Source organism: Acomys russatus, chromosome X, assembly GCF_903995435.1.
Source record: "Acomys russatus chromosome X, mAcoRus1.1, whole genome shotgun sequence".
Taxonomy (NCBI): domain Eukaryota; kingdom Metazoa; phylum Chordata; class Mammalia; order Rodentia; family Muridae; genus Acomys; species Acomys russatus.
This window is the reverse complement of record NC_067169.1, coordinates 80,554,683-80,567,064: the sequence shown is the minus strand read 5'-3', so window position 1 is coordinate 80,567,064 and position 12,382 is coordinate 80,554,683. Positions and strand designations below refer to the sequence as shown.

Here is a 12,382-nt window from a genome sequence, read left to right as displayed (position 1 = left end):
AACTCCTAACAGACTTAGTCCTGCCTCCCTGCTCTGTGATTTCATGTCTTTTTTTCTTAATTTAATAACTGGGGGTTTACTTCCATTTTTGCTAGCCACATACTTCTGAGTATGGGGACAGCCACTAGAGTGTAGTGAAACTACTTCAGTTTGAGAATGGGCTCAAGTTATTACTAATGCAAATCTGCAAAAGTAGTTCCAAATCTGAGGCTACGATAAAGATACACATATTGGTCCTTCTTTTGGAAAGAATGTGATTGCAGGTCAGGAGAAATAACTCAAACCCCACTGGATTACATAATAAAATAATAAGGGTATATCTCTCACTTAGATTTCATGTTCAGTACAAGTTGGTAAGGTGAAGGTTCTGTCACATAATCATTCAGAGCACTGACTCAAAGGACAGCCCATTTTAGAATAGGTGTCCTTGTAACTACAGAAGGATAAATGAAAAGCTCAGTCTAAGCACTGGCAACCAAATGCTTCTACCAAGAAATAACTAGAGGCTCATCTGCTCACATTTCCACAGCCAAAGAAAGTAATTTACAAATGATTTCAAAGGGACAGGCATGTATAAACCAAATATATAGTTGGCTGTAAGGGGAACGGAAATATTTGTGGCAACTTTACTGGCTACTATAGGGACTGAGCATGCCAGTCATGATACCAGGGATTTGCTTGTAATTTTGCCATTAGATATACAACTTATGTAACTTTGATTTATTGAGCCTGGTAATCATACATACCAATTAGATGGAAGAATCAAATCATTATATGGGATAGAAAGTATGTACACACCATTAATAAAATATAAACTAATGATATGAATACACATACTTTTATGATGAAGTGTTTAATATAAAAATAGAAGTATAGATGCTTCTTTAGACAGCGTATATTGAAGCAAACTGTAGGGGTTGGAGTGGCTATTATATAAATATCCTTAAGCAATAAATGCTACTTATAAAAAGTATACACACTGTTACTTCTTTCATATAGTGTAATATTTGACCACTTCAAAAAAATTAGCTAGTACCAGAATAGCTCTGCTTTGATTGGTGATAAGAGAAAGATCAGGGTCTGTGTTGCTATGAGAAGGCTAGATGCAAGGCCAATGATTTCATGCAATTAAAAAGGTTGCAAAAACTCTCACATCCAATTAATTTCTTTTTTCAAAGCCAGCATTCCATGCAATGCAATCATGTGAATTATTAATCTAATATATTACCATAAATGAAATTGCCTTTATTTGAAACTCACCTAGTTGATATTTCCTGGATTGACATGTGTAGGGAAAAAGATAAAGAGTTTAACAGAGAAGCCATAAAATAAAATCCCTTCTCTTTGTTTCTCTGATGGAGCCAAGTAAGCAACAGTTTCTGAAGCATGTTAAGTATGGGGGGGTCTATAAAGGGTTAAAATGCATATCAGTCACACCCCATATCAGGACAACATAGCCTGGCCTTTCTATGACACCTCCTGTTTGTCATCATTTGTATGAGGATTTCTTTGAATTTCCTTTAAAAGTACTAGAATATTCCAGTAGGAATGCTCAAGAAAAGGAATTTTAACTGCCTTTCTTTTGGAAATAACTTTGCTGGTACATATGTATACAATACATATTTCTAATTAAAACATATGCTGTATCTAGAATATGAAGGTAATATCACAAAATCAAATTATAGTGATAAGAGATGCTGCATGAAGACATAAGGGAGCTGCTGCCATTCCATTAACTTCTTAAGGAAGATTATTCTTTTTGAGCAAGTGTCTCTAGCACAAATGGTGCATTTGACTGGTGTTATTCAGTGCCTTTGTTATTTGCTTCAATCTGACTGTCTTCTACACTCATATGCAGACACAAGATTGACAATTTAATCATCCTTTCCTTCTGAATCATATTAATAAGCTCTGCAGCTTGGTACAGGGAATACTATTAGTAAAATCAAACAAAATGAATGAAAACATTAAAAGAGAAGGGATTCTATAAAGTTGACTGTTGTTTTGTTGTTGTTATTTTCTCTTTTAGGGCTTTATTTTTCTTTGAGGGGAAAACTTCTCTGAAATACTTAAGTAAATTCCACACATGATAGATATTTAGCAAAAAAAAAAAAAAAAAAAAAAAAAAAAAAAGAAAGAAAAGAAAATTTCCTTCACAGGAAGAGAATCTCACTAAATTTTCAATGTATAAATCTTATATTTAATAAAGTCAGTAAAACTTTTTAGGCCAAGAAAAATCCATGACAAATTGACAAATGAGATTTTATTTATCAGTCCTCCAGACTCATCGCCAAATAATGGTATGGTAAAAGACACCAAGTAATTCAGAATGACATAATCCATCACAATGGAATTGAAGATTCATATGTAAATGAGCTCCTAAGTAGAAAGGGTGGCTCATTAATCACAATCTCTACCTTTAGTAAGATGCTGTTCTTCTGAAAATCCTCTTTTACTTTCATATTCATCTGGCAAAATTCTGTGCTAGGCTTCTTGATTCTTCTTATACTAAACTAAATTATTTTGATTCTTTCTGATTGAACTAGAGATATTCCAGTAGGTATATACATTGCATGTGAATGTGTGTGAATGCCTCCCTGTGCATATGTCAGAGTGTAGAAAGTGCTTTTCATAGTCCTAGGATCTCAAATGTAAGTGACATTACCAATAAATCGGCATCTTCAGCCTTCGGAGAATAAGCTTCTCTGGTTTCATGCTTGTTTGCCTGTCTTGTTGTATGCCTGCCATTCCCTCCTTTATGTTGGATAACGAGTGAGTGTGCCCTATGTTCTGGATGTAAACGCATTCATTCTCTCAACAGATGCTGGGATTAAAGACCTTACTTGAAAACTACTTTCAAAATTGACATAAGCAGTTGTCTTGAGTTGTCTCCTCCATGTCTACTGCCATTAGAGTTATAGCGTTTCACTGTTCGTTTCTACCATTTTCCTAGTAGATCTACTCTCCCAAACCATAGAGCCAATAGTTTCTCTGGAAGTATTTTGGGCAGAAGAAAATGGTCATTACAAAATGGATACACAGGTGCAACACTCATCTGTCTTTTGGTTGCTGAATCAGATATGTACTTCTCTGGATTAACATCCCTTCATTTATCATCCCTTCCTTTAGAGATCCCTGCAGGATCCATATAGCTGTTTCATTCTCATTTATTTCTCTTTGAGGGTTAACATCATCTTCCTTATGTCTCACTGGAATATTCTTTATTCATTATCTCATTACCTGTTTTCTTCTACTTAGAAATAAAAGTTAAAAAAATTCTAAGTACATGATGTTGGATGGGTAGGGATATGGGAAGGATCTGAGAGGAAGTGAGAGAGGAGAAAGTATATGATAAAAATATATAGTGTGAAACATTTTAAATAAAATAAAATATTTAAAGCTCTAATTTTTTCATTATTTTATTTGATTTTCTATTTTTTCCTTAAAGAATTAAGTCAATCATTCTTAGACCACAACTGCTCAGACTATGTCAAGGATTTTAGATTTTAGTATGATATAGTTTTCCTAATAATCTTGCAACATTTTGTCAAGAGATTATTTGTGATTAGCAAAGAAAGACAATATGAAGCAAGTGAACATATGGCTTGAAAAGTCATATACATGTTGGGCTGGGCATGGTGGCGCACACCTTTAATCCCAGCACTCAGGACGCAGAGGCAGGCGGATCACTGTGAGTTTGAGGCCAGCCTGATCTACAAAGGGAGTCCAGGACAGCCAAGGCTACACAAAGAAACCCTGTCTCTCACACACAAAAAAGTCATATACATTTCTAGCACCACCATTTACCTATTCAGTGAAATCCGAAACCTGTAAAAAGCAGGCTTCACTCCATTCTATGCTGTGTGGTCCCCGTCGAGTTAGTTACCAAGCCTGCCATTTCTACTCCTACATGTCTGTGGAAGCAAAGCCTGCTCTTTTGTAGTCACTTTCCAACCCCTCCCATTCTCTCTGCACGCTTCCCTCTCTTCCTCATTAAGAATATGCAGGCTCCAGTTGTGGAGTAAGCAATGGTTTCATTTCCCCCGAGGAGAATTCCATAAACAGAACACTTGTGTAGCTTCCTCTTATCTGGCTTTTATCCATGCTGGCTCTCCCTCTCTTCTGTCCCCAAGTGAATCTCTACAAGCCAAGTGACAATGGCAGCTTTCTGATTTTAAAGCTGACATGACATTCCGACGATTGCCACCAGCCAAATTACTCTCTGTAGATTGCTTAATTTGTGCAATGTGTCCATAATCACATTTTTCTCCTGACTATCCTATAACCTTTTCTTCTCTTTATTTCTTTGCCCCATTTCCTTTCCCTTGCTGTCAGCAGGTGGTCACTGGTGTCTTGGAAAGAGGTTTTGGCATCAAACCAGATCTGGCAAAGCAACAGAAATTGTGCTTCAATTGACAACTATTTCCTAAGTATAGACTTTGCGGGGAGATTAGACTCATCTATGCTAACTGCCTAGGTGGAAAAGTGCTGCAGAGCATAGGCAATAACGTACAGACATGTATCCACAGACAGCATGCTGGCCCATTAAGCATGAGGTGTCAACCCAGTTCTCTATTTTGTTCATAAGTTAAAATTAAAATTCATAGAAAACACTGGCATAAAAGGGTTATGAAAAAAATGGCACCAAGCTCATTTGACAGATGGAAAACTAGTAGCAGGAGATGTCATAGAAGTGGTCTCCCTCATTCCTTACAGCAGAATTTAAAAACCCATACCAGAATAGGATTTCTTGTCTTCTAGGTCTTTAAAGGCCAGATATGTGGCAATAACCTTTGAAAATGAACTGTTTTCATAACAATTCTAATTCTACTTTCAACAGATATTGTTGCTGCTTCCAGACTGTACAGAGACTAACTTAATGTCAGTGCTTTCTCTGGACTCCCCTCCTCCAGGATTCCAAAACTAATGTCTAAATTTTCCCTTTAACGTAACCTGAGGAATGCAAGTGATGGCATGGTCTTGCCTTTAGCTCTGTGAGAAGTCTCAGCTTCGCCTTGTGCAGAGCTACCTAAGGCTCTCTTAAAGAAAGTATATTCATTGCTTTATCTAACACTAGGCAAAACAAAACAAAAACAAAAACAAAACCCAGACTTTCTGAGAGTGGGAAGAGAAGAGAGAAAGAGAGATAGGGAATGGAAAGGCAAGGCAAAGCTGAGCAGGCATGGGGTGAGAGGCAGACTTGCTATTCACCCAGAATAATGAAGGGGTGAGTCAGGCCCAACCCACAAGTGATCTGACCACATCCTGGCTGCTTCTACCACACAGAGGGTGCAGCACAAGACAGGCAGTACGCCATTTGGCTTTCTTTGCCAACACTGCCCATCAGCTTATTATTCTGACATTCCCACAGTGTTACTACTGTATTATTAGAAAGGAAAAGGTTGGCAGGCAAGGCATTTCTAAAGTTATTTCATTAAGCCTGACAGCTTTAAACCGTGCTTTAAAAAAAAAAAAACTAAAGCCTTGTTATCAAACAACTACTTGCTAGTCTGTCCTCAAACCCCAAATGAGTCTTAAATGTTCATTTGTGTACCTAAGAGGCTTACTTGCCTTGCTTTACTAGAATACTTAATTCAGAGACAGCAACAGTTGTATATGTTGGTGAACCCACATGAACATAAGGCCTCAAGCTAGACACAAAAAATCTTAACCTCTCTAAATCATAGGAATCCTTAAAAGTCCACCTAATGTGACATCATTCTCTGAATGTTTGAGTACTTCCCCCAAATGTACTTGTTAAAAACATACTCTCCAATTAAATGACATTTCTTTGAGGAAGATAGCTCCTTAGAAGGCAGAGTCATCATGAATGAGATTAGTATCCATATATAATAGGCCTGAGGGTCCCTGGATACCCCTTCTACCTTGTAAAGACATGGGAAAAAGCAGACAGAATAGTCACTAGATGCTACATTTACTGGTATAGAACAGACTTTGGTTGTGTATAAAGCACCTGCTTTTCCTTTATTCTGCTGCAGCATCATGAATAGACTGAGATGCTCAGTGTAGAAGTAGAGGCTGTGGGTGGTAGCAGTGTGAAAGTTTTCTAAATCGCTACCAGCCCTCTGATCCTCTTACGCCATCATCTTTTGATGTTCCTTCCTTCTCACTTTGTCCCTATGTATTTTTGCTTTGGACTTCTTTGTCTTGTTCTCTCTAGGAGGCAGTTGTATGTAGGAGGTTTTGCTGAAGAAGGGAAAAGGTGGGGGAAAGGGGACATGATGACAGGAGAGGAGGGAGGGGCTGGAATCAGGCTATGAAGTGATTAAATAAATAAAACAAAAAAAATTACCCACAGTCATAATCATAAGAACATGGGTACTTTGCTCAGGTATCCTGTATCTCAGTTTGGATATTCATAAAGTTGGTGAGCTTATGATTAACTTAGCATTTTCATGCAGATTAAATAAAAATATTAATTAAATAAAAGAATGAATTAATGCCAGTAAAGAAATTCACCAAATGAAACATTGTAATATTAACAATTCTACTTTTTTTCATCTGTCTGGGTCTCTCGGGCAGGCAATTCCCTTACTCTGTAAGCTGGTGATGTCTGACAGGCTACTGAGCAAAAGTGTGCATATACCTCTGCTTCAGGTAGCGTCCAAAATGCAAGCATCACAGTGCTTTATAAGGACAGGATTCAGAGCACACTGTTTGAGTTCAAACCCTACCTGTCTCTTACCATCTTTCCTTAGGACAGGTAACTTCTCTTATTCCAATTTCCTTTTCTGTAAAATAAACATAATAATGGTCCTGCACCACAGAGTTTCCGTAAGGATATGCTGGCTGGCACGCTGTTGGTGCTTAATGTGTATTATTAAAACTCAAACTACTAAGATAGACATTCTTTCACTTCCTTAAACAATAGCTATCACTCTACTCTCTTCTGCCTCATTCAGCTTAATTTTTGTACTTAGCAATTAACACACTCACAAAACATGTGTATGTGTTGGTGGAAGGTTTTTTTTCTTTGCATTGCTCCCTTATCATTAGAATATAATCTATTATGAAAGAACAAATTTTATTTTCTTTAATTTCCAGCACCTACAACATAACAGGCACTATGGAGACATTTGTCAAGTGACTGGATGAATTGATGCTGTACAAGAAATTCCAATGAGAGGAGACTCTCAAGTCTCTGCAGGTGAGGAAGGTCACAGATTGAGCATGGATTCCTTGCTATTGTCCTTTGAATGTCTTCTTTAGACTAGAATCTGAGAAAGCCAAGTGAAATCCTTTGGATGACTGGCATCCTGGGCATGAAGCTACAATTAAGTTCCATTAGCTGACTCTCTCATAATGTGGCATATATGTGTATTTAAGGGGTTTTATTTTAAAATAAAAATAATCATTGCTTATTTTATAGGATATAGTGTAATTTCTTGACACATTTTATAGTTCTATTTTATATTTTTATAAATGATTAAGTTGGGTTAACCTATACATCAACTCAATACTTAGCATTTTTATAGAAAAAGCTTTTAAAATTCAGTAGTTATTTTGAAAAATACAATATTATTATCTATAATAACCATGTTATGCAATAACGTTTAAAATCCTTTTTTTAAAGTGGTACTGAGTACTGAACCTCATGCTTCATGCATATTAGGAAAGTACTCTGCCAATGAACTACACCCCCACTTCTATTTTCTCCCTTTGAATCTTGAGACAGAGCCTTACTAAGTTACCTAATGTGGTTCCTTGGGTCACTTTGTGGCCTAGCCAGGCCATGAACTTGTGGTGTCTCCGCTTCAGCCTCCCAAATGCCTGAGGTTATAGGCCTATGCCACAAGACCTCTCCCTCTAAATTTTCATCTCAGGTCACAAACTAAGTTGAAATGATGCAACTGGAGATTGTTATGTTAAACAAATGCTGCATGTTCTCTTTCAAATGTGAAGCCAGATATAAATGTGTATGCATTGTGTGTGTGTGTGTGTGTGTGTGTGTGTGTGTGTGTGTGTGTGTGTGTGTGTAACTGTGTAGGATATAAAGTAGAAACATAACCAGGAGAATAAAGGAAGAGATCTTAAAGGAAAGAGAAGGCATGTGACATGAAAATAGAATGGGGCAGTTAGATTGCAGACAGGCAGTAAGGATACACCGGGAACTTGGAAGTGTGATGGAATTATTAGGGTTAAATGCTTTTCTATGGCAACCTCCTCAAAATAGGTAGACATTTGTGGAAAATGGCATAATGAATCAATTCCACTTCTTTGTATGCTAGCTAAATATAATAATAAAAATAACAATAACTATTAAAGGTTCTGTGGCCTTAATATTCTTGGTTATCAAATTGTACCTGTAACATTTTGGTGTAGTGTGCCAGAACAGATATATTTGCCAGAAAGAGGCTTATTTTCTACATTAACCCTAAGAGCTCCTATTGACTGTACTTTGTTGCTATTGGTCACTCAGTGTTTGCGAAGTTTGTATCCCTCCTCTAATAGAAAACGTTGCACAAATCTTCTGATTTCAACATAGTACCATTTTTAATGATGTATTCATATTACATCCCGATTGTTATCCCTTCAATTGTATCTTCCTATTCCCTGCTCCCTCCCTCTTTCACCCTATCCCCCTCCTTTAGGCCTATGATGGAAGATATATATAATGGCAAGAGTCAAGACAACAAAAGGAAATCAAGACGAACTCAAGGAGAAGCTAGCCTACAGTACAGTGGCAGCATGACTCACATATGCTTTATATGCATGCCCTTCAAAATGCTGGAAGGAATATTACTTTTTCTGGTGATGAATATTGATTTCTCTATTGGTGGTAATCTCAAATCCATTTTGGATTTGGGAACGCCCAGCTGAGAACATTTAATGTGGTGCATGCCCCTCAACCTGCATGGGTAATTGAACAGCTCCTGCTCTTATCGACTTATCCAGTTTAGAGAAGAGTTCTCAAAGCAAATGTGAACCAAGGAATATTTTGGCTAGGGCATCTTCTATTTGACCTAAGTTCTATTGTTCCTAAGTTAGGAATCAACCAGTATGAGCTATAAATATATATGTATAAATAATATATATATTTTAATTTGTTCACTTTACATTATTATAGCCCTCTGCCTCCCTCCCCTGGTCCTCACAAAAGGGACCATTCCTCTCCTAACATCTGACCTCAGCCTATCAAGTCTCATCCGGACTGCCTGCATCCTCTTCCTCTGTGGCCTGGCAAAGTTGCCCTGCTAGAGGGAACTGGTCAACGTTTGGTGACCAGTGTCCATGTCAGTAGTAGTCCTTATTCCCCATATTATGGCACCCAAAAGGAGACTGTGTTGCCTATCTACTACATCTGAGCATGGGGTCCAGGTTCACACCATGTATGGTCCTTGGTTGCTTCATCATGACATTATGGGACACTAAAGGTGAGCTGTGACATGAATATTTACTTGAGTATATATTTAATAGTAATTAACAGCAATATCACGGGAGATTATGAGATGAGGGTATTCCATATCTCTGAGAACTGGTGTTTTCTCAGGGACCATTTTGTAGGACATATTAAAGGAAAGCTATTCAGTGACTGACATTTTTCTACAAACTAAAATCTCTTTGATGGGTCTAAAACCTACTTGGCTTAGGGATGATGGATTCTATGCATTAAGTTAATTATGATGCACTAATGTTAATAATGCCATTGATCAGAAAGAAATATAAAGGGCTCCACTTAAGTCAAATTTGATAAGAAAATAAAACTGTGAGGCCCTATAGAGTACTTATTAATGCAACTTAGATGGCATACTATGAAGCCTATATTTCTTTCTTCTTTTATTTGGTGTCATGGAAGAACATTATAGTGATATCTTTACTTTATTCTCTTTTTGTAGTACTTTTTAATGCAGAAGATACAGAGAATAGAGCCTGTAGAAGAGTGAATTAGTAGAATGACCATAGATAAATGATCATAAAACAAAATGTCCTTCTGTTGTGGGGTGTCTTAGGATTTCTATTGTTGTGATAAATCACCATGATTAAAAACAACTTGGAGAAGAAAGGGTTTATTTCACTTAACACTTCCACATCACAGTCTATAATTTGAGGAAGTGAGAGGAGGAACCTGCTTTTTTTATATCATCTGGGACCACTTGCCTAGGGATAACATCACCCTGAATGGCCTGGACCCTCCCACATCAATCAGTGATCAAGAAAAACATATTACAGAAGAGGAGGTAGAAAGACTGTAAAACCCAGAGGTTTAGGAAGGTTTAGATACCATCTCCTATACAAGGCAAGAAGAAGGAACCCATGAAATCTCAATAATATGGTTACCCGATAACACTAGCTGACATGCCAGTGTGGACAGGGAAAATTTGACATGGTTCTATTATCAACAAAGGCCTACAGGTGGCCAGTGGCTATTGAGAGAAGGGAATTTAGTTTTCTCCAGAGACAAATTCATACATAGGTATATGTATAATTGAGCAACACTAAATGGATACTCTCTCTCTCTGTCTGTCTCTCTCTCTCTCTCTCTCATGCACATTCACACTCACACTCACACACACAACTAGTTATTTAAGAAGAGACCATTAATTGAGAGGGAGGAAGATATGAGGACTTTGAGTAGAGAGAGAAGGATGGAAGTTATCTATATTCAGTGATTATTCACGGTTTCCCTCCCTACAAAAAAAACTTTCAAAAGTTAAGAATAAAACTTACAGCCTTGACCTCATTGGTACGTTCTGACCATCTGAATTAACTGGTTGTGATTCCAGACGGGTTTCCTTTGAAAATATAGAAGCTCAAAAATTTCAGCAATGTGATAAACACTAGCTTGAGTGAAAATTAGAAGACACTCTAAGTCAATGGCCCTAGGCATAGAAGAGGAAATGCAAAAAGTTAAGATAAATTTCTGTCTTGGAAGGGATTAAAACACTACCCACTGATAGATTGGAACCTATGAACAGGGAATGAAAAAAAATGTATCAAAGTTGGAAGTAAGCAGATTTAATTAAAGCACAGACTTCCTACATCCATTTTCTGTGATTATTTGTTATTATTCCTAGGAGCTGATTAAGAAGTAACAGATGTCACTAATACACAAACCTCATTACACATGTAAAATATGTTTAGTACATAGAAGGCCGTGATTAGAACATCTCTGAAATGTACTGTTTAACTACTTCCTACTTGATTTGAAATGAAAAAAAAACTTTACATTATAGAAAGTGAAAAATGTTGGTGTCAAACTTGAATCGTGTGTGTGTGTGTGTGTGTGTGTGTGTGTGAAGGAGGTCCTTTATAGTCAGATATGTAAATGTTTACTGCATATTAATATGGACATGTAGTTTAGAATAGGGAGAAATACTTAACTTAGTTGATCTTTGCCTTAAGAAACAATGTTAAAAGAGTCAGAGAGAAATCAAGCAACATGTTTTTTGTTTGTATGTTTGTTTGTTCTGGTGAATCAGAAAGCTGCATCATTTAAACATCATTCTGAATTGAAAGGAGTAAAGATGCGAGATTGTGAAACGTGTTCTTTCTAATAGAATGCTTCCCATTTATTCCTAAGGCCTCAGTAGTACTGGCTATTTGCCCGGAGTACTAGCTACTTGGTATATATTCATTTGTTAAAACAATCCTGAGCAGTTATTGTATTAATTAGTTATTTCCATTGCTATAACAAACCACCTGACAAAAACAGTATGAGCAAAGAAGAGGTTACTTCACCTCACAGTTTTAGGAAGAACTTACCATGGTGAGGATGGCATAGAGGCAGGAGATCGAGACAGTTAGTCAAATTATTATCCAAGTCAAGGAACAGAGAGATGAATGTGGCTGCTCAGTTTGGTTTCTCCTTCTCCTTCTCCTTCTCTTCCTCCTCCTCCTCCTCCTCCCCTTCCTCCTCCTCCTCCTCCTTCTTCTTCTTCTTCTTGTTATTTGAGACAGAGTTTCTCTGTGTAGCCTTGGCTGTCCTAGACTCAGTTTGTAGACCCGGCTGGCCTCAAACTCACAGAAATCTCCCTGCCTCTGCCTCTTGAGTGCTGGGATTAAAGGCGTGCACCACCACGCCCAGCTGACTGGTTCCTCCTTTTTATTCAGTCCAGGACCCCAGCCCATGGAATGGTGATGCAGCGTTAAGGGTGGGTCTGCCTATTTCAATTAACCCAGTCTAAATACATCCCTCACAAGCATGTCCTTAACCATCATGGGTAAGTACTATTATCATTTCAGAGAAGAAGAACTAAAAACAAAGAAGAGATATGGTTTGCCTAAGGTCACAGGACTAGTAGTAAGGGCTTGAAGTGAAATGAGACTTGAATCATAGGTAGCTTGTTCAGAACTTACATCCTTTCCTACTGTACTACGGTATCTTTCAGAAGAGGTGATAGAAGCAATTTTGGGTTGTAAA

The 12,382-nt window shown here is 37.5% G+C and overlaps 1 protein-coding gene across 1 annotated transcript in view; it reads right to left on the bottom strand.

Moving 5' to 3' along the window:
* Il1rapl2 (interleukin 1 receptor accessory protein like 2) overlaps positions 1 to 12,382 on the bottom strand; it is a 1,209,823-nt gene that overhangs the window by 178,818 nt on the left and 1,018,623 nt on the right. The window lies entirely within an intron of this gene.